General features: G+C 33.8%; 1 long non-coding RNA gene across 1 annotated transcript; it reads right to left on the bottom strand.

The window, feature by feature from the left end:
* Nucleotides 1-3,326: 3,326 nt before the first annotated feature.
* LOC141493923 (uncharacterized) lies at nucleotides 3,327-14,982 on the bottom strand. Its single transcript, XR_012470354.1, has 3 exons — nucleotides 14,916-14,982; nucleotides 6,241-6,318; nucleotides 3,327-3,514 (listed from the first exon to the last, which is right to left on the bottom strand). It is a non-coding gene; the product is annotated as an uncharacterized LOC141493923 (long non-coding RNA).
* Nucleotides 14,983-24,562: the final 9,580 nt, after the last annotated feature.

The following is a 24,562-nucleotide window of genomic DNA, read 5'->3' as shown; positions in this document are numbered from 1 at the left end:
ATATAGTTGGTAGAGCTGTGAACTCATCCAACCTTTCTGGATAGCAATTTGGAATTATGCCCAAAGGGCAACAAAAATGTTACTACCCTTTGATCCAGCATTGCCACTACTGAGTCTATACCCTGAAGAGATTATGAAAAATGGTAGAAACATCACTTATACAAAAATATTCATAGAAGCTCTGTTTGTGGTGCCTAAGAATTGGAAATTAAGTTAATGTTCTTCAATTGGGGAATGACAACAAACTGTGGTATATGTATGTCATGGAACACTATTGTTCTATTAGAAACCAGGAAGGATGGGATTTCAGGGAAGTCTGGAAGGATTTGCATAAACTGATGCTCAGTGAGATAAGCAGAACCAGAAAAACAATGTACACTCTAACAGCAGCATGGGGGTGTGATGAATCTTAATGGACTTGCTCATTCCATCAGTGCAACAATCAGGCATAATTTGGAACTATCTGCAATAGAGAATACTATCTGCATCCAGAGAAGGAATTGTGGAGTTTTAACAAAGACTAAGACTATTACCTTTAATTTTAAAAAAGTTATCTTATTATGTAATTTTGCTATCTCTTATACTTTATTTTTCTTCTTTAAGGATAAGATTTCTCTCTCATCACATTCAACTTAGATCAGTGCATACCATGGAAACAATGTAAAGACTAACAGACTGCCTTCTGTGGAGGGTGGGGGGAGGGAAACAAGATTAGGGGAAAAATTGTGAAATTAATCAAAGACATATGGAAAAAAATAGAAGTATTTCAAACTGCATGTCCGGTTGTGACATTGTACTGGTAATTGTGGACTCAACTCTGCAAAGTACAAGCACATCCTTATTTAGGCAGTGTTATAGCTCCATATGAGATTTGTCAAAATATCATTATCTGGATCTTCTGTTTTCTGATGTCATGCACTTAAGACATTCCTGGATGATTGAATTTTTCAGTTTTCCTTTTTCTGATTGATGTATGTAGGCACAGTGTTGTCTTTGTTATTTTGAATGTCTTGCATTAAAAGTTGAAAAGGATATTGATTTCAGACCAATTATTGAGGTAAGGATCGTTGATTATTCACTTTTGAGTCTAAGAGAATGTGCACTCAATGAAAAAGACAGATGCCTTTTGGGGCCAGAGTCAGACAGATGATACCTAAAATGCTTAAAATTAACACTATTAAATTCTTCTGAAGCAAATACAGAAGCTATGTTAGATTAATTCCCGGTATAATTTAAAGACAATGCATGTGTACACATACATTTAGAAACACAGGCATATAAATTCTTGACTTTTATCTGAACCAAACAAACTCCCTCTGCATCAAGCCTCATATTTCATAATACAACAAACTATTGTCTTCTTGAGATATGGGGGATTTAAAAACAAAGGTATTTGTTTATCAGTCAGACACCTACAAGTGTATTAAAGTTTTCTTTTTAAGATTGAATCTAGCTAAATGTTCTATGCAGCTTGCTGCTTCAGACATTCTCTGCTTAAAATAGAAGTCAGATTTGTTTATGAGTTCTATTGTGTGATGTGCTGTTTAAAAAGCAAAAGTTTCTTCAGGTAAAACATTCAATAGAAAAATTATTTCTACAAAATTATAAATGAATGTTCTGGCATTGCTCCTCACAAGTGTAGGGAGGTTACAAAGAGGTGAAATCTGTTCTGGTGATTAAGTGGCCTCTGGTGAGTCTATTCTTAGATATTAGCTTAGAAAATTATGCAAAGAAGTTGAGCTTTACTAAAGGACAAAGTCAATCTTGACCTATATACTTGACTCTATTTATAGTTTTGATATATGTGTGTATGTGTGTGTGTGAGTGTGTGTGTGTGTGTGTGTGTGTGTGTGTGTGTGTGTGTGTGTGTGTGCTTCAAGAAGATTGAAGAATTTTCAGGAATCTTGAGCCATGGATATCTCCAGGAAGAAACTAAATTTCATTGAAATATAGATTGAAGAGAGGTGTCTAATTGATCAGAGAACAAGAAAAGTACAAGACTGAAATGTCTTGCACAGTCTATCCAAGAAGAATACTTTTGGAGAAGCTTAGGATCCCACCAGCCTTGGCAGAGTTGATACCATGACCCTCCCTTAAGGTAAAAGTTTTATTCTCTGACTAGTTCACATACTTTGGCATCCAGCTCAGCCTGGTTTGAAATCCACAAAGGTCTCATCAACTGATAGACTTTAAAATGACAGAATTTTAAAAATGACTCAAAAGTTGCATTTATTCAACCTTTTCATCTTAGTTAAAAGGAAATTATAAATCAGAAAGAACAACTAGAAGACTCATAGCCATGTAACTTTAAAATGATAAAGGTATGATTGGAATCTGGACTTTCTTCTCATTTCTCTACTTCTAACTAGACCATTATTTCAACTAACAATGTTCACAATTTCAGAATTCTCCTTGACTCTTCTGCCTTCCCACTTTCATATGGTTACCAAACCTCAAACTCTGCCTATGAAACCTTTACTTATACCTCTAAATTGAACCATAGTCCCCTAATTTATCTTCTGGTAGCCAGTCTCTACCTTTATCTATTCATTCTATACTCCCAGCACACAAATTGATATTATTAAAGGTCCTTATAACAGCTCAACTAATTGATTATTTTTATCTTGCCTTCTTCCTATTTCTTGTCCACACAGCTGCCAAAATCAATATTGAAAAATTACAATCTCATTCCTCTGCTCAAGAAACTTAGTAGCTCCCCAGTGCCTCTGGGATAAAATACATGGAGCCATGTCTAGTCATTTTGATCTAGGTCTTGCTACTGGACTCTGAGGAAAATGGCAAAATTGATGACTTTGCCCAGTTCTGCTTCACTTAAATCCAACTGATTTGCAAGTCAAGACATCACCCTGTTGATGTTATTGGTGCTCTTCTAGAATTAGGACAACCAGTAATAGGATAAAATGCAAATTCCTCTTTCACATTTAAACATAATTTGACTCTAGTTCTTTTTTACAACCTGATTTTTAAAAAGTTTTTTAAAAAAGATTATTTACTTCAAACATATCTCAGGAAAGAAACATCATAAATATTTTGCCCTGCAAGCATGTTATCCCTTAAATAAGAAATGTGCAAAGTGTAGGGAATCAAATTGAAATGCCCCAAATTAATTGGGACATTAAACATTTAAAGAAAGTAATAGCAATACAACACAGATAATGCTAATTTGTGATTTTCTCAATCAATATGTAGTCTGAAGGGATTGATTTTGGCACCAAAACCCTATACCATTTTAGTCTTTGGCAGAGTAAGCTTAAACTTAACTTAGTTCCTTCATAGCATTAGTTCTACCAAGTTTATTCCCTTAGACAGAATAGCACCATAGGATTTCTCCCTCTGGTTTTAACTGGCATGGTTGCAGAAAGATGACTTCTTGAAATATCAATGCTAGACTACTTTCAAAACCCAGACTAGAACCTGGGCTGTAGAATTCTGTAATACTGGAATACCATTTTGATGTTGTTAGGAGATCATCAGGTCATGAGGCTTCCTTCACCTAGATAAAAAAAATAGAACGAATTGAAAGTCAAAAGATGAAGGCCTTGTGGAGAAATCATATGGCTTTAGTGGGAAAGATGACCCTAAAGTCATAGTCATCCAGGCAATTTGCATTTATTAAATACTCATGGAATATTCTCAAACTGAATATCTTGAAGGAAAGAAATAAAAGACTCACTAAACTCCTTTTCATACAGGTGTAGTAAAAAGCTCCTGGATGATTTTTTTTATTTTTATCCTTAGGAATTCTCTGATCCAACCAAACTAATTTACTTGTTGGTATCCTCATTCAATATTCCCTCTCCTGGTTCAATGTCTTTATACAAGACCTCCAAGTATATATAATTCTCCTTCCTCCCATTTGACTCTTAAAAGCCTCAGCTTTTTTTTCCTTTTTTAAAAAATTTTTTTTTAGCTTTTGCAAGGCAAATGGGGTAAAGTGGCTTGCTCAAGGCCACACAGCTAGGTAATTATTAAGTGTCTGAGACCGGATTTGAACCCAGGTACTCCTGACTCCAAGACCGGTGCTTTATCCACTACACCACCTAGCCACCCCTCCAGCTCTTTTTCAATCTTTGTTTAAATGGCAATGAAATCAGAATTTCCTAATTCACCTACCTGCTATGTATTCTCTACTCTATTTCCACCCTCTCTAAATTACTTTGTATTTATTTTGAATAACAGTTCATAGTCTTTCCCATATAATAGGACATATGTACCTTGAGGGCATAAAACTTATATTTTGTCTTTGTATTCTTAGCATCTGATGTTGTGAACAACACATAATAAATCTTTAATAAATGCATGCTGAATTGAATTGAATTGAATTGAATTTTAATACATGCTAATTCAACTAGTACTACCCCTATCCTCCACTAGGCAATAGCTTCCTGAAAGAGAAGCATGAAGAAAAGCTAATTTATTTTTACAATTCAAATAAACTATACTAAACAGAAAATTATTTTATTCTTTTTCATTGAGGCATCTAGGTGATACAATGAAAGAGCTACACTTGAATTCAAATTTGGCCTCAGTCATACTAGCTGTGTAACCCTGAGCTTAACTTAACCTATCTTTTCCTTGTTCTTTCACTTATATAATGGGGTTGATAAGAGAATCTATTCTCAGAGTGTCTGTCTGTCTGTCTATCTACCTATCTATCTATCCATCAGCTTTTTAGGGACAATACTGAATATTATGATGTTATAGGTTTTTATAATAAAAATGTCATAGCCAGTTGGATCATACCAATAACATGAAACTTATTTAAAGAAAAAAATTCTAAATTGGGCCAACTAAGAGTTTGTCATATTGTTTAACTATCCTTGGTAGATGAGGAAGCACAGTTCTGAAGAATTTATGTAGCCCAGATAAAGACAAGTAGAAGAAGATCATAGGTTAGAATCCAATTTTTCTGGTTCCCAATGCAAATGTCTTCCTATCATGGTTTTTTTTCCTCATTAATTCCATGTTACTATCTCCATTTTGAATTGAACTTATAGAACAATGAAATTATTTTCTGTTTCATTTTAGCCTTATCAAAGAAGAAAGATTCTATAATGTTTTGTTGGTGATACCTCCTGTTTGTCAATACCTTAAAATTCATCCTTTTTTTCAAACGAAATAACAAAAAGGAAAAATTTTAAATATGTCAAAATTGGATAATACTTTTATTAAGCCAGATAATGGTACCAAATTATGCAGAGAATTCCAAATTGAAGAGGGCTCTAGTCTTAGTGTAATTTTAAATGATTTAAATTAACATTTTTAACCTAAAGATATAGTTTTAGTCAAATATATACAATAAAATATTCTCTAGTTCAATAATAGTTTTAACTAAATAAAGATTATAAAATATTCATTTTCCTTCTATTTTCAGTTAAAAAGTAGAAAATCTCAAAACACCTACAAGGTAAAAACATTTTTCATTTAAAAAAAATGCTGTCTTCCTGAATCAATATAAAGCAGAAAGAAAGAAAAGAAAGAAAAAGAAAGAAAGGAAAAGAGGACTATTTCTTAAGGTTGTCTTCTTTGCTAATGTTCTGATACTCAAAAGGTATCTTTTCCCTGAGTATTCTGTGAGGGCTCTGAGGCCCTTGTTCTATATCTTTTCATTGTCTCTTTTATTCTCTTCTAAGTCATGTCTTCTAGCAAAAGAACAATACCTCCTGTACTTTCCTTGTGAACTCAGAAGACCCAACATTGAACTTATTCTTTGTAAAGCATTTGGTGACATTATAAAATACAGCTGACTATTGGATTTTTATGTTTAACCCCCAAGGAAGTCAGAGTAGCTAAAATGTCAATCTGTAATTTCTGAGAGACATTTAAAAAGAAATATGCATTTTCTTTCAAGATCTGCCATGACATAAAAGATAGCAATCCACAGAGCATCTTCCTTCTTCAATGGGAGAAACAATACATTTCAACTTTATCTTTAACCCAAGTCTAAAATGTCTAGGGAGAATTACTTATTCAGAAATATAAATGTTCATCACAGTCCATGCAGAAAATTGACCACAATTCAACTGAAACTGGAACTACTGGGAAGGTTTTTATTCCCACTTCTGCCCTATTACTGCCAGAACTTTCTTAATGACTCCCACATCCAGCACTGACCTTTTGTAATTAGTCTTCGAAGTAATTGGTTACTATTTTACTATTTTCACAACAGACAGACCTTCCCCTTTGCAATGTGTCCTCCCAATCAAGACAGATCCTCACCCTTAACTCTGCTTTCAAGTCTTTGACCATCTAACAAAGAGAACTGGAGGCAAAGTGGTTGCCCACTGCAAGAAATTCCTGAAAAAGAAAAAAAAAATAGTGTGGTATATGAATGTAATAGAATATTGTTTTTCCATCAGAATTGATGAATTTAAGGAATTTGAGAGGCAGCTTTGCAGAGTGGATAGAGCAATGGAATTGAAATTAGGAAGACCTGGGTTGAACTCTTTCTCTGACATTTACTATGTCACCCTCAACAAGTCTTTTAGTTTCTTAATCTTTGATTATATGAAGAAAGAAATTAAGAAGACTTATATAAAGTGAAACTGAATGTAGTATGCAAAACCAATGAGGCAATTTATTCAGTGGCCACAGTAATGTAAAAGGAAAACCATATTGAAAGGTATTAGAACTGATTAAAACTGTGACCCATCTTAATTTCAGAGGATTGCTAGTACAGTCTTTCCTCAGGCCAGAAATGTTGGACTATACTTATAGAATGGGATATGTATTGTCAAACTTGAACAAATTGTTAAATTTTTTGATTAACTGTACCTTTTTTTGTCAAGGCAATGGAGTTAAGTGAGGTACTGGAGGTAATGCAGCTAAATGTCAAAGGTGTCAGGTCCTCCTGTGTGCAGGGCTGGCGCTCTATCCACTATGCCATCTAGTTACTCCCCTAACTGTACTTCTTAAGAGGGAAGTTTCTAAGAGTGGATAATAATGAGGAAGGGTCAATTGGGAAATGACAATGATTTTATTTTTTTAAAGCATCAATAATTATTAAGAAATTCATTTTAAAATACATTTTTTGATCCAGTGGTTAGATCCATTTCCCACATTAAAAACTCCCCAAGTTAGACTCTATAACTGGATTTTTCTTTACTGTCTGTTTTCTAAATTTTATCCTTCCCATAATAAAGACAGTTCATGAGGTCTCGTCTCAATGATAGAACCTACCTTGACTAAAATTTAAAAGTAATTTTGTTTTATTTAAAAAATCTTAAAATTACTTCTTTGTCCTGTATCCCAGTAAATGCACCCAGTATTTTACTCATAATACTAAACATATTTGATTAATTTATTTGTTTTATGTACTTAACTTCATTCTGTCTTGAACTGTGAATTGCTTAGGTAGGACTGAATTGGTTTAATTGACTTTATAAAAGTCTGATGGAGTTCAGTGCATTCTTATATGGTTAATAAAAACATCTAAAAATAAATAACCATTCCCTCTCCTTCCCTAGTCTTCTAGCTGGGTCTAGATTCTATGTTGCTGGTCTAGCAGGATCAGCAGGATCAGGGATACCTTCCCGGAAAAACTTCTGGTCAATACTTTATTTTTTTTCTTGCTTCCTGGTTGGAAGTGTCCTGCTATATCCAAATAGGAGAAGGCTTACATAACCTCTCCATTCCAAATCTTAGGTATCCTCTATACTTCCCAATGGTAATGACTTGGGCACCTCCATCTTCCTTTCATCCCTTACCAGATGGACATGACAAGGTTTGGATGACCAAGAAGTCATCACCTCAAATTTTATTAGGATGGATGACTACTGACCACTGCCAGTATGCCCTCCAGTTATTACATCTGATCTGCCAGAGCATACTAAAGATTCCTGGGCTTTGTCATCTTCCCTTCAGTAACATTTTTTAAAATCTCTAAGCCCTTCCATGTACCCTGAAATTTAATTTTCTTATATGTATCATCTTTAACTAGAATATGTCCTGCTTGAGGACAGAGACTCTCTCCCTTTCTATTTGTAATTCCAGAGTTTAATAAAGTTCTTGGCACTTAGGAGATACTTAAAAATGTTTTTAATTCATCTATTTATATTTATATCTCAAGAATAATGAATTACCGTGAGGCATTATAAGGTTCTTGCTCATTAAGTAATTTCTCAAAAAGGAAAAAAGCTATCATTATCTTCAATATCTATTCCAATTAGCCTAAGTATGTTTTTATTATTTAAAGTTAATAATATGAATATTACTTGTAAATGACACCTACTCCTTTACATTCAGCGGCTTGGACTATTTCGATGGAATTTTGATTATCTTATTTTGATGAGTGAATCATAAAATGGTCTATTCAGAAATAAATGAGTAAGATTGTAAAAGAAGCAGACCTTTAGATGACAGTTTGAAAATGGGACTAGTCAGATATAAGAAGTCTCAAAAATCATGAAATGCTTGTGTTTTTAATAATAAAAGTGATAAAAAGCAAAACTGAGTGCCTTATCTATCATATCATAGAATTAAGTTTAAGAAGATAGTAATTAAAATAAATAATGATTTAGATAGCCTATTTTAATTGCTTTTTTAATTGTAAAATATTTAGAAACTTTTTTGTGAAGTAGTGTATGAAAATGCTGATGCAGAGAGATTAAGTAATCAAGATCATGCAATTGTATTTGGATAACTAGAAACAAATTATGAGTGGTAAGTGTAAAATGAATCTACCTAATGTATGACTCCATGTAATCTCATCTCACCTTCTGGGAACAATGTCTAACAAATTAAAATTTGGTTCATGAAATGTCAGACAATCTGGCAGCAAGATTTCATTTGATGCAGAAACTGCTATGCTAATGACTCTAATAACCATAGGAAATTTCAATTACATAGGAATTTTGACAAATACTAGCTTCAGGGGATTAAAGAATTTGTAACAAATTTTTCTAACACATAGACCCCACTAGACAAGAGACGATGTCATTCATTCTGACCTGTTTATACCATCGTTGCTTTCCTTTTCATTTAAATGGATGATGAGCAGAAAGCCAATAAATGTACATTAAGAAATAATTTTCAGAATGAGAAAACAATAGCTCGCATTCCTAAAACTGGCTTGAAAATGATTCTGTTATTTTAAAATAGAATCATCATTTAGGTGATATTGTCTTGCCTACTTGTAACTAAATTCTTCAAACAGTGATCAAAGAAATCACTGGGTGGGAGAGTATAATTCTGAGGTATGTTTGCCAATATACAAATGATTTTCTTTTACCTTCCCAGTGTTTAAAATTCCAGATGCTTTGAAGTGCAATGAGCTTTCATATGATGAGTTCAACAAGATCATTCACCCAGGAAGATTTTAATATATTGATTACTTATGGGATATAAGACAATTGTCCTTTGAATTGGGAAGTAAAATTAGCAACTAGCCACTAGTTTATGGTCTTAAAAATGTGTATCTAACCTTTGTCCTATGTGACCCTTAAAGTCCATTCAAACAACTTTACTACCTTATTGTTATCATTATTATTATTATTCTCATTGATAATATGGATTAAATTATAGTCAATCACTATTAAATTCTATATGTAGTCCTTGACAAGTTTCTGGATGTGATCTAAAAAAGTTAAAAGATTGGACACCTATGGAAAACATATCTAATTTTAAGATCACATTTCTTTCTGGACTAAAAGTTTTGAATCTATATTTAAAGCTGTCCTAAAGTCCATAATTCAGATTTAAACCCATGACAATGGTTAAAGAGATAATATGGTGTAATACTATATTGTCAAATTCAAATGGAAACATTTGGAGGGACTAGAAATAGGGACCACTAATCTATATGTTATAATCCCTGTGGGTCAAATATTGCTCTAGTTTTAAAATGTAATGTTATATATGTTTTGTTGCATTTTGTTTTTTATGTGTTTCCTAATTATGTTTTAATCTGGTTCAGGTTGCAGTTGGGACTACACAGGACACCTCTTGTATCATATTTGAATAAAGAGTTAGCCTCAGAGTCAAAATACATGAGATCATATTTCTGATCTATCAAACAAAATGTCACTTGACCTCTCAATCCCAGCAGTAAATTCTCTAAAATTACAAATTGCAGAATAAGTCTTGTATCTATTATAGTACTGTATGGATGAAATCACTAACAGAGCATGCTCCCATTTTCTATACCTCCCACCCATACATAAAAATACTTATTCTATCTACAAAAGAGAATATGTATTGTCATCCTTTCTTAGCCCCCCTTTTCATGCTTATTTGTCCCTAAATGAATAGATGCAGTTGACTTAGCTAGAACAGTAAGTATGGAGTCAATCCATTAATATCAAAATTCAACACTACCAACTTTTAACATTTTGGCTTATCAGTAAGCAAAAGAACTTTAAGAGGTTGGATAGTGCAGAAGAAGATGGGAGGAGGAAAAGGCCATTTAATTCATCGGGGGAAAAAAAAAGAATCACATCCAATAAAATCTGCTTCATGTTGCTGAGTCTGTTCATAGTCACTGTTTTATTTAGCACTGGCTTTTCTAAAATTCAAAATGTGAATACAATCTTTCTCTCCCCCCAATAAATAATTAAAATAAACAGTTAACACAGACAAAGAAGTGCACATTGAGCAAACCTCCACAGGACAAAAATACTATGAGGAAATAATAATCAACAATTAGTATAGAATGCCTTCTATGTGCTCAGTATTATGATATAATACATCAAATTTCAAATATTAATGGTGACTAAAGCAATGATCAAATATTATAGTGACCATATTTTTATCAAAATATATTTATTGCTAAGCAGAATTGTTCATTATTTAAGATAGAACCACACTAATTGTATGTCTGCTCCTTAAAAATACCTTTACAATGTTAATAAACAAAAGTCAACATCACCTTTGTAGTTATAGAATCATATTTCTTTGCAAAAGGAAGACAGGTTGATTAGCATTATCAAAATACATGATGAACAGATTAAAAAATTAGGGAAATGTTTTTGGAGCAAACAGGTTTCCCTTCACTTAACATTTGTAAAGGCTGATCATAGCTACATATCACTGAATTTTTTTATTGTAACCCAAAAGTGGTTTACCTATAGATGAAAACTAAATATAGCTAACACCTAAGACAAGAATCAAAAGGCCCTCTGTGAGCAAAATCCACTAAAATGCAACCAATAATGTATTGATAAAGAAAATTAATTATTCAAATATTTTTATTAAAATTACAATGTTAATAATACCACTTTAGTGCCAGATAATAACCACAAGAAATTTCAGAAGACTTCTCTTTCAGGGCATATGGATCAATGATGATTATTTAAAAATGATAATAAAGACTGTAACTGAGGTTGCAAAAATTTACTAGTTGTGAATCCCTAGAAAGACATGAAGTGATGGCTCGAATTAAGTAGCATTTTATCTTTATTTATATGGACTATCCATCTATCTATCCATCTATCTATCTATCTATCTATCTATCTATCTATCTATAGATAGGGTAAATGACTAAATGATTACACAACTGATGTGTGTTAAAGATAGTTTAGATTCACATCTTCCTATCTATCTATCTACAGACACATATAATATAACAATATAGTTTTCCTTAAACAAACAGAAGTTTATTTTGAGGGATGTTTACGTAATAATGTTAATTTAAACAATATGGAATGAAAAACTTTGAAATAATTGATATTTAGAAACAATAAAAACTATCCAGGAAGTGATGTTAACATATTAAAATCACATGCATCATTCTTGATGTTACTAGAGTTGTTTCAGAGATGCTTCAAATGAGTATATTGAAGATAAATTCTGTCCCCAATACTTATATCCTGTTACAAATTGCAGTTTATTTTAACTAATAATTCATAGAAGATAAAACATATGATACAATTATATTGATAATGATAAGTAACTTTTAAATTTCACTTTAATTGTATGCAAGGAACTTTGTAAATATCTCATTGATCCTCATAATGATCTTGGGAGGTATCTGCTAATATTAGTCATATTTTATAGATAAGGAAACTGAGGCAGGGAGTGATTAAATGACTCATCCAGGGTCGCAGAAATAGTAGAGGTATGTAATCAGGTTTGAACTCAAGTCTTCCTCACTCTAGATGCAGGATTTTCTCTTTAAGTTGTCACTGAGCAACTTGCCAAAACAATTTCTATAACTTGATGATAATTTCTATTACTACCACTTTATGCAAGCATAAAGCATTATTGCTTCTTAAAGCAATAATTTTGCACAAGTCAATTGAACATTAGTCATAAAAGATTAGTAGTTGAGTGTTGACTTGTTCCAGGAGTATTTCCATATGAATTCAATGAAATAATGTGATCATTATCAACAAAACAACAATAACAACATCTTTTGCTTTACAATAAACCAATTATTTTATACCCTTGAATAATAATTGACTGCTGAACATTAGACTTGAAAGAATGATAGTAGGTGGACAGTCATCCAAAGATTGCTTCTTTCAATAAAGTAGTGAATTTAAAATTAGAACAAAAACAATAATCAGTGATATATATGCAATATTTTGAGTTTGAAAAATGTTTTAAATAGATTAGCCAATTAGGATTACATAACATCTTCATGAGAAAACTACCTTACAGAGCTTAAATGATTTTCCCATGGTTTTACCACTAGTAAATTTCAGAGATAGGGTATATAGGTAGGGTGATACAAGAAAGGCAGTCCATACAAGGACCTATGAATTAAGATGCTTGTGGTGATGAGGTCTTTCCTGAAGTTTGATGATAAATTATCAACGTACCAAATATTGCATTATGGCAAGTATTCAGATAGTGTAAATTCCAATTTTTGCAATGTTTAGGTTGAATATAAAGATCTTCTAAATTGAATCTGAATTTTACAAATGCTAAACTGTAAGCTCGACAGAGAGCAATATCTTATATTTCTATCGCCCTTCCTGTGTAGTACTTTACTGCAATAAATGCTGTTATTTTTCACTGAGTGAATTAGTTTTTATTTTATTTCATTTCATTTCATTTTTGGAGACCAGACTTATGGCATATGACTTCATTAGTGTAGGGAACTCCCTGGTGTGGAAATTCCCTCTTCCAAAGCAAGGTAACAGTTTCTGTAACTTTGAGTTTGAGAGAATTGTCTGGGTTACTGAGAGGGCAAATGACTAAATGATTACACAACTGATGTGTGTTAAAGATAGTTTAGATTCACATCTTCCTATCTCTAAGTCTGGACCTCTATTCATTTTACAACAATGTCTGTCATTTTTTTTTGTGATATTGTGAGAGAAATCTATAGAAATAATGACAGAGGGTGACTATTTTGAGGTTTTCAGGTTATTGCTAAATAATTATTTTCCTATAAAGTTTTAAAGTTCAGAAATGCAAGAAAAACACACACCAAAAGGTAGAATAAGGAGAAAAACTAGCTGAGTATTGCCTTTTTCCAGAGAAGCAGAGCTCTGGTGTGGCAGAGGCAGGGTCAGGGTAAATGACAATTGTCAGAGCATTTGGGGTTGAGGGAGAGGATTAAAAATTCTTACTATCTTGTCAGAGCCCTTCCCTGGCAATTTATCAACTATGAATTTTGTTACTAAATAGCTAGATTATTAAATAGAAACACCAGAGGGATTTTGGCTGGGCAAATTTCATCACTTCAAGGTGTGACTCCTGCCAGAGCTACCCGTAAGATGAAAGGAAACAGGGTATTTATGTTGGGTTTTATTTATTGCACTCATTAATGATCCCAGGGGAGGAGTAAATCCCAAGCCATTTAAGCTGGGAGGTATTGTTAACACCTGGGGAAAATAATGTGATGACTTTTTTGGATTCTCCCTCCACTTTTGTTCTGCTCCTCAGTTTTGAAAGTATTTCAAATTCTACTACACAACTTTTTAGTAACATTTAAAATGAGAAATAATTAGCTAATAGATTCTTTCACAAACATTCATATGTTATAATAAGAATGGGATCTGAAGAAAGACCTGTTACTTAATTGATTCAGAAAACTCTAGAAGGGAAAAAATAATGCATGCATATTAAAATATAGACAACACAAATATACATGTTATATAGACATATTTATTTAAATATGCTTGTTTATGTAATTGCACACACATGTCTTATCATTATAGATAATTTGTGGAATCTTATTGATTCCTGGTAGAATGTCTTTTTGCTTTTTTAACTCCAGGATCTTGGTTTGTTTTCTTTTTTATTTTCTTTTTTAATTTATGTAATAAATAAGCATTTAAATGATATCATATAATAGAAAAGATGATTGCACATGAAAACACAAACCTATTATTTACAATTTTACTATTCCTTTTAATATACAGTAAAGTTTTCATGGAAATTGTTTTCTTTTTTTACTCCTTTTTTTCTTCCCCCCTCCACTCTAGGGATGGCAACCATTAGACACAAATATGTACAGATATATGTATATATATATATATATATATATATATATATACTCATATATATGTAAAATTATTCTATACACACTTCTATTTATTTGTTCTTTTTCTGTTTGCAGATAGTCTTTTTTCATATGTTCTTTTCTGTTTTTGTAGAATTTCTGAAAGACACATTTAGAATACAGTGACTATGATCTAATATAATAGGTAGAATGTTTACCTTCCATAAGAGATATATCCAATTTCTCTGAAATAGCAGCAGCAACAATAAGCTAGGCACCCCCCATTTCACCTTTTCTTTTTGTCTCCTTTTAATATAATTTTTCCTCCCAAAGTCCAAAGTATCTTTAAATAGAGAAAGATTCAGTCTAACTAGTACTTCACTAAGAATATCTCCCCTAAAATCTCTGAAAGTGGTCATTCACCCCTACCTGGAAGACTTCCTATGAAGTAGATTACTTCTAAATGTAAGCCCTTCTACTTGGAGTTCTAATTTTTAGGAATTACCTTATGCTCCAAGACCCCTGGGCTGTCCTTTATGTAAGACTTTGCTTGGGATCATTCCCAACTGATGATTGGCTTGGGGACATCTGTGGCTAATTGTTTTAGGTTCTTCAGGTAATTAGTCACAATGGATAGTGTAACAGCCATGGAGCCAGGAGAACCCAAGTTCAAATAAGATGTCAAATACTTGACATCTACTAGCTATGTGACCTTGGGCAAGTCACTCAATCTTGATTTCCTTGTATCCAGGGTCATACTGATTCATATTGGCCACTGGACCCAGATGTCTCTAGAGGAACACAAGTGAGGCAGGTGATTTATCACAGTACCCCCTCACTCAAATCTAATTCATGGTGCTTGTCATGGCATCATATGGTTTTCTCTGAGAATGAAAGAAGCATCATCTTCATAAGTTCCTACCCTAAGTTTTCTCAATCTACAGGATAACTAATCATTCTTATGTCTTTCAACAGATTGTCTCATTGCCCTTCTCTAGATAGCATCTGTAATGCCCTTCCTAACATATAGCTTCTAGAACTGAGCACCGTTCTTTACCTATGATCTGAACAGAGTAGAGAATAGAACTATCATCTTATTTATAGCAAACATTATGCATCAATGAATATGATTTTACACCACATAATTTTGGATGCCGCAACAAAAAATACTCAAAAAAGAATTTGAGTAAAAGATGATATCAAATAAATCTATGATTAAAAAAGATGGATTGGGGAATTAACTATGATTAGACAAGTGTACTACTTATAATATCAAGAGAAAAAGAGCACACAGCACACTGGCAGTACCATTGATAACTCCTTTTTCTCCCCATCCCAAATTCACCTTGATAGTAAAAAACAAAACAAAACAAAACAAAACAAACAAAATGGGGAAAAAAACAGTCCATGTAGTGATAAGCTGAAGTAAAAAATTTCAAACATTGCTAAGAATTTTCATCATGTATCTTTTCCATTTATTTTTTTAAAATTTACTTAGTATTTTATTTTTCCTTAGTTATATGTAAAATGAATTTTTAACACTCATTTTTAAAATTTTGAGTTCCAAATTATCTTCCATCTCCTTCCTCAACCAACCTCATTGAGAAGGCAAGTAATTCAAAATTAAACATGTGTAGTCATGAAACACATTGTCATATTAGTTATGTTGTAAAAGAAAAATATACAAAAAATTGAATAAAATAAAGGTAAAAAGTATACTTCAATCTGTGTTCAGACACCATCAATTCTTTCTCTGGGAGTGGATAGCAGTATCAGTCATTAGTTGTCTTGAATTATTGATTGCTGAGCAGAGGAAGGAAAAAAAGGAAAAGGAAATCATTTACAACTGATCATCTTATGTTATTGCTGTTACTTTGTACAAAGTATGTTTCAATTTGCCTCAATTCATGTAACTTTTCTGAGAGCATTCTGCTCATCACTTCTTATAGCACAATAGTATTTCATCAAAATCACATAACACAATTTCTTTAGTCATCCACCAAATGATGGGCATCCCTTTAATTTTCAATTCTATGCCACGAGAAGAGCTGCTGTTGTACATATAGGTCCTTTTCCTTTTTTGTTTTTAATCTCTTTTTGAATATAGACCTAGCTGTGGTATTGCTTAGTCAGAGTTATATATAGTTTTATATATTTTTATATTTTATATGTTATAATTTGCAAAGTGCCAAAGTACTCTATAGAATGTTTGGATCAGTTCGCAACTCCACCAATAGTGTATTAATGTCTCTTTTTTTCCAGATCCTTTCAGTATTTATCATTTTCCTTTTCTTTCCTATTAGTCCATCTAATAAGTGTGACATAGTACCTCAAAATTGTTTTAATTTATGTTTTTCAATTAGTAGTGAATTAGAGAATTTCTTCACATGACTATAGATAGCTTTTATTACTTCATCTGAAGCCATTCATATCTTTTGGTCATTTATCATTTGGGGAATGGTTCTTATTTTTTTAAATTTAACTCAACTCCTTACATGGTTGAGGCCTTTATCAGAGACATTTCAATCAAAATTTTTTTCACAGTTACTATTGTTGCTGATTGTATTTTCCTTCATCCTACTCTCCTGTTTATTCTTCTCTCTCTCTCTCTCTCTCTCTCTCTCTCTCTCTCTCTCTCTCTCTCTCTCTCTCTCTTTCTCTTTTCATGCTGAATCTCTCCAAAATTGTATTGCTTTTGACAAACCCCCTTTCTGAATCTGCTTTCAGCCCCCCCTTCTCTTATCCCCTTTGCCTCCTACTTTCCCATAGGACAAGATTGATTTCTATTCATTAATTGTGTATATTCTTCCATCTTTGAGTCAATTCTGATGAGAGTTAAGTTCACTCATTGCCTCATATCCCCCTCTTCCCCTTCATTGCGAAATATTTTTTTACTTCTTTCATGTGAAGTAACTTACATTATTCTACTTCCCTTTTTCTGTTTCTCCCAGTAAATTATTCCTTCACCCTTTAATTTTATTTTTATATTATCCCTTCATATTCAACTCTCATTTGTGCCCTCTGTCAATAAAAACCCCTTTTAATTTTCCTGATAAGGAGAAAGTTCTTATGAGTGAATAGTATCATCTTTTCATGTAGGAATGTAAATAGTTTAATTTTATTAAGTCCTCTACATTTTTATGCCTCTCTTGAGTCTTGTATTTGAAAGTCAAATTTTCTATTGAGCTCTAGTCTTTTCATCAAGAATGCTTGAAAGTCCTTTATTTCATTGAATTTCTATTTTTTCATAATGGATTATACTCAGTTTTTCTGGCTTGGAGATTCTTGATTGTAATCCTATCTCCTTTGTCCTAAGGAGTATCATATTCCACATTCTCTGAACCTTTAATGTACAAACTGCTAAATCTTTTTAGCCACTGACTGTGGCTCCATGATACTTGGATTATTTCTTTCTGACTGCTTGCAGTATTTTCTCCTTGATCTGGGAGCTCTGAAATTTGGCTATAATATCCCTGGGAGTTTTGATTTGGGGATCTCTTTCAGGAGGTGATAGGTCAATTCTTTAAATTTCTATTTTACTATCTGGTTCTAGAATATCAAGGCAGTTTTCCTTGGAAATTTTTTGATAGATGATGTCTAGGCTCATTTTTTGATAATATCTTTTAGGTATTCCAATAATTTTAGAATTATCACTTCATAATCTGTTTTCCAGATTAGTTATTTTATTAATTAGATATTCCAGTTTTCTATTTTTTCATTCTTTTGGTTTTCTTTATTGCTTCTTGATTTCTCATGAAGTCATTAGCTTTCATTTCTTCAATTTTAAGTTTTAAGGAATTATTTTCTCCAATGAACTTTTATACCTCCATTTTCATTTGTCTAATTTTACTTTTTCAAGAGTTTTTTTCCTTCGATGAATTTTTATGCCTCTTTTTCCATTTAACCAATTCTTCTTTCTAAGGTATTATTCTTTACATTACTTTTTCATAATGCTTTTTACCATTTGATGGAGTTTCTTTTTACAATGTTAGTTTTCAATAAATTTTTGTTTCTCCTTTTCTAAGGTGGTATATCTGGTTTCATGATTTTCTTGCATTACTTATTTCTCTTCCCATTTTTTCCTCTACCTCCTACTTGATTTGCAAAATCCTTTTTGAACTCTTCTGTGGACTGAGACCAATTCATATTTTTCTTGGATGCTTTGAATGTAGGAGTTTTGACTTTGTTATCTTTTTCTGAATTTGTGTTTTGATCTTCCTTGTCATCATAGTAGTTTTCTATGATCAGAATTTTTTCCTGTTGTTTTCCCATTTTCTTAACCCTATTACTTTACATTTAACTCTTTGATTAAGTAGGGTTTTACTTAGAAGGTAGAAGGGGTAGCTTAGGAAAAGATTATTTTTTTGAAAAGTAGAAATATTGTATGTATTCTTTAATAACCACTACAATATAAATTATATGCAGCAACTTCTGACCAAGATGGCAGAGAGAAGCCAGGCACAATTTTAAATTCTCCTGGCTTTCCCTCAGAAGCAGCATGAATCAAACCTCTTAGTAGACCCATCTTCCAACAAAGTCTGTCACTGGGGAATGTGGGAGCATTCAAATAAGAGAACAAAGACCTAGCACACAGGCAACAGGGTAAGGAGGGGAAGCTAGCCTGAGACCTGCAGTGGTAGGAAAGGAAGCCTTTGAAGTAAGACTGGAAGTCTTTGACATGTGCACAGTGGGTGAACTAGGAGAGTTCCAGCATAGCTAGCCACATTACCCATTTGGCCAACTCAACTGGCCTGGACAAGCCAAACCTAGAGTGCCCAGTGTTCCCAGTTGAGTCCCACCATCTCTTTGGGAGAACCTGGCTTTCTCTAATGCAAAGAAAGAAATAGCTCCAGGTGTTCTCACCTTTCCCCAAGGCTCTATGTGTGTGGACTGCAGACTTTTCCCAGCACTCATTTTCCAGAGAGACCATCTGGTGTTTCTATCCCTGATGGTCCAGCCCAATTACTGGGTTGCATGAGGACAGCCCAGATCGAGCCCTAGGCCTAAGGAGTAGGGTACTGGCATCTCCAACACAGACAATTCAGAGAAATCTCCTGGCATTTCTTTCTGGTTGGTTCACCGAGTAACCCCCTGGAGTTCCTAACCCCAGTAAGCAATGCCTCTGTTCTCAACACCTAAGTTCTGTGAACCAGCCCCTCCCTTCAACACAAGATCTTAGAGAAAACTAGCAATGAAGAATGAAAAAAAAAAAGGCCAGCACAAGTCATTGAATGCTACCTTAGAGATAAGGATACTAGTTTAGAAATGGAGGATAGATGGATACTTTATGTGAGTCTTCAGAAGAGAATATGAATTTGTCTTCAGCCGAGAAAGATTTTCTAGAAGAGATTAGAAACAAAGTCAAAACCAAATGGAAATTTGGGGAACCAAGATGGTGGAATGGATGTGGGAAATCCCAGAAGTTCTTCACCAGACCACTCCAAATACTTTAAAAGTATGACTCTCACCAAATTCTGGAGTGGCTGAACCCACTGAGTGAAACAATTTTTAAGACAACCTGGAAGATCCATGGAAAAAGTCTGTTCCACTAAAACTGGAAAGGGTAGCAGCACAGTCCTGGCCATGCCTGAGCAAACCAGCTCCAGCAATCCAGGAAAAAGGGACACTTAGGCAGGGGGGAAGGAGGGTGGGGAGTAGAGGGAGGGGAAAGGGTAAGACAGTTTCCAGACCTCTCAGGTCAGAGATTACCAAGGACAACTTGGAAGGTCAGCAGGAAAACTCTGTGGAGTCTAGGTCAGTCTATGTCTCAATTAAGACTCAGGCTGGGAACCAAAAGCAGGTCTGTGGAGTCCTCCAGCAATTGTTTCCAGAGCACTCAGTCTATAAATAAGAGACTTGGGAGAGCCTGCAAAGGTCTCTCTGCTATCCCTGGGGCAGGACTCTGCTATTTTGCCCATACTCAGATCCAGCTCACAGTCTGGGGTTCTATAATGCCATAATGGAGTAGTGACCCTCCTCACAGTTCCAGGGCAGAGGGGAGTGGTTGTGGTCATCCACAGACCAGAACACAGGCCAGGAGAGTAGTCAGAGCCTCTCATAAGACCTTGAAGGAATTGAGAACCCTGGGTGGGGAGTGTCCCCCAAACCCTCAAAAGCTTAGGACAGTACACCCTCCACCCTAGAAGCAAAGCCTCATTTAACCAAGAGTTAAAATTGAGCACTTCTGGGATGGAGCCAAGATGATGCTTGAAGCTAACAAGCTCCAAGAGATTTTCCCTACAAAAGATAAATGCACCTTTATTCTGACATTCAGGCTACAGATACCACCTAGAAAAAGGGAAGATTCAAAGAAATTTTCAAGGGAATACATAATGGAGGATCTTCACTTAAGGTCTGTTTCTTTGAGGGGAAAAGGAGAAATAAAGCCAATCTAGCTAATCAGGGTAGTGATCCTGATCTCAGATAAAGTAAAAGCAAAAATCAATCTCATTAAAAGGTCTAAGGAAGGAAACTACATCTTCTTAAGTGGCATGATAGGTAATGAAGTTATATCATTTCATGTGTGCACCTAGTGGTATAGCATTCAAATTCCTAGAGGAAAAGCTGAGTGAATTACAAGGAGACATAGCAAAACTTTAATAATGAGAAAACTCAATCTGCAAATTAAAGCTTCTCTGAGGTACCACCTCACACCTCTCAGATTGGCCAATATGACCAGGAAGGATAATGATCATTATTGGAAGGGTTGGGGGAAATATGGGACACTATTACACTGTTGGTGGAGCTGTGAACTCATCCAACCCTTCTGGAGAGCTATTTGCAAGTATGCCCAAAGGGCAACAAAAATGTGCATACACTTTGACCCAGCAATACCACTAATGGGTCTATACCCTGAAGAGATGATGAAAAGGGGTAAAAATATTACTTGTACAAAAATATTTATATCAGCCCTGTTTGTGGTGGCAAAGAATTGGAAATCAAGTAAATGTCCTTCAATTGGGGAATGGCTTAGCAAACTGTGGTATATGTATGTCATGGAACACTATTGTTCTATTAGAAACCAGGAAGGATGGGATTTCAGGGAAGCCTGGAGGGATTTGCATGAACTGATACTGAGTGAGATAAGCAGAACCAGAAAAACACTGTACACCTTAACAGCAACATGGGAGTGATGTTCAACCTTGAAGGACTCGCTCATTCCATCAGTGCAACAATCAGGAACAATTTTGGGCTGTCTGCAAAGGAGAGTGCCAGCTGTATTCAGATAAGGAGCTGTGGAGTTTGAACAAAATTTAAGGACTATTCCCTTTAATTTAGAAAAAAACAGATATCTTATTGTCTGATCTTGTCACCTCTTAGACTTCTCTTCTCTTCTTTAAGGATATGATTTCTCTCACATAATAGCCAATTTGGATCAATGTACGACATGCAAACAAAGTAAAGCTTGACAGATTGCTTTCCGTGGGGTGGGGTGGGGGGGAGGGAAGCAAGATAGGGGGGAAAATTGTAAAACTCAAATAATATCTTTAATAAAGAAAATAAAGTATTTAAATAAAAAGTAAAGTACCAACCCTGGATTCAGGAGGATCTGTGTTCAAATCCAACATCAGACCCTTAATGATTACCTTAATCTCTTTGCCTTGCAACACCTCTCCCCCCAAAAATTGTTATCCAATAAAATCATACTGGGTACATCCTCATCCAGGAGGAAGATTCTCATAATTCTTGAGAATTGTAACTCTATTAGAAGGAATGTACTTATGCTGATGGTATAGACATTCCTGGTATATTTATGACTTGAATGATTTTTTAAAAATTTCATTTAAAAAGGGGGGAACTGTGAAGAGACAGGAGGAAGGGGAAGATTAAATGGGGTACTTGAAGAGTGTAATGGACCTATTGCTATAGATGGGAAGAAGGGAGGAGGTGAGAACTGCTTGAATCTTATTCTCACCGGATTTGAGTCGATGAGGGATAAATATATATATATATTCATTTGAGTATAGAAATTAATCTTACTATTCAAGGGTTAGAAGGGAAAGGGGTGAAGTAGGAAATGAGGGTATTTTCGATCTCTCTAAATACTTACATGATTGAAATAGAGAAAGAAGAGATCAATGACCTGAGGGAAGGAAGAAGGGGAAAAGCTAAAGGGGAAAGAAAAGGGAGGTGGTGAGTAGAAGGGGGAAACACATTGAGGGAGGTGGTATTCAAAAGCAAATCACTGGTGAGGAGGGTTAATGTGGAAGAGGAAAAATACAAATGGAAGGGAGATAGCATGGAGGGCAATAAGAGTTAATAATTATACCTGTGAATGTGAATGGAATGAACTCTCCCATAAAATAGAAGCAGATAGATAGCAGAGTGCATTAGAAATTAGAATCCTACAATATGCTGCTTACAAAAAATGCATTTGAAGCAGAGAGATACACACAGAGTGAAGGTAAAAGGCTGGAGCAAAATATCTTATGCTTCAGCTGAACTGAAAAAAGCAGGGATAGTAATCCTGATCTCAGATAGAGCAGTCGCAAAAATAGATTTCATTAAAAGAGACTATATCCTCCTAAAAGGTATCCTAGGCAATGAAGTACTTTCATTACTAAATGTGTATGCACTAAGCAAAATAGCATTCAAATTCTTAGAAGAAAAGCTAAATGAATTACAGCAAGAAATAGACAGCAAAACTACTGCTGAGGGACCTCAACCTCCCCCTCTCAGAATCAAATAAATCCATTCATAAAAAAAAAACCAAGAATGAAGTTAAGGAAGTGACTAGATTTTTAGAAAACTTAGATATGATAGGCCTTTGGGCTGAAGGTAGAAAGAAATATGCCTTTTTCCTGCTGCACATGGCACCTCCACAAAAACTGATTGTGTATTAGGGCATAAACACCTCATAATCAAATGCAGAAAGGCAGAAATATTGAATGCATCCTTTCCAGATCATGATAAAAATCACGTGCAATAAAGGGCCATGGAGAGATAAACCTAAAACTAATTGAAAACTAAATAACTTAATTTTAAAGAATGAGTGGATCAAACAACAAATCATAGAAAGAATCAATGATGTCATCCAAGACAATGACAACATATCAAGGCAACATACCAAAGCTTATAGGATACAGTCAAAGGAATTATTAGAGGGTATTTTATTTCTCTAAATACTTACATGAGTAAAATAGAGAAGGAAAAGATCAATGAATTGAGTATGCAACTAGAAAAGTTAGAGAGAGTAAAAAGCAAACTTAAAACTCCCAATTTAGTACTAAATTAGAAATTATGAAAATTAAAGGGGAAATTAATAAAATTAAAAAGCAATTTTTATGAAAAAACAATAAATTAGAGAAACCTTTGATTAATTTGATTTAAAAAAGAAGAAAACCAAATGACCCGTATTAAAAATGATAAAAAGATGAATTCACCACCAGTGAAGAGGAAATTAAAGTAATTCAGAACTATTTTGCCTAATTCAATGCCAATAAATTTGATAATCTAAGTGAAATGGATGAATATTTACAGAAATATAAATTGCCCAGGCTAAAAGAAGGAAAACAAATAAATACTTAACTAACACTATATCAGAAAAAGTCTCCAGGGTCAAATGGATTCACAGATGAATTGTACAAAACATTCAAGGAACAATTTTTTCCAATTCTATATAAATTATTTGAAAAAATAGGTGAGAAGGAGGTTTGCCAAATCCCTTTATGAAAGTGCTATGGTGCTGGATACCTAAACCAGGAAGAATTAAAACAGAGAAAGAAAATTATAGACCAATTTCCTTTATGAATATGAATTCAAAAATTTTAAATGAAATATTAGCAAATTTTAAGTGAAATATTAGCAAAGTTATCACTAAGTTATCACTGCAGCAAGTTATGACTAAGGTAATATACTATGATCAAGCAAGATTTAAACCAGGAATGCAGAATTGGTTCAATATTAGGGAAACTATCAGTATAATTGACATATAAATAATAAACATAATAGAAATCATATGATCATCTCAATATATACTGGAAAAACTTTTGACAAAATATAACATTCATTCTTACTAAAAATTCTAAGAAAGCACAGGAATAAATGAAATGTTCCTTAATATGATAAGCAGTTTCTATTTGAAATCATCAACAAGCATTATACTTAATGGGGCATAAGCTAGAAACAATCCCAATAAAATTAGGGGTGAAA

Source organism: Macrotis lagotis, chromosome 7, assembly GCF_037893015.1.
Source record: "Macrotis lagotis isolate mMagLag1 chromosome 7, bilby.v1.9.chrom.fasta, whole genome shotgun sequence".
Lineage (NCBI taxonomy): Eukaryota > Metazoa > Chordata > Mammalia > Peramelemorphia > Peramelidae > Macrotis > Macrotis lagotis.
Note: the sequence above shows the minus strand (reverse complement) of the source record. Positions and strands in the feature narration are given on the sequence as shown.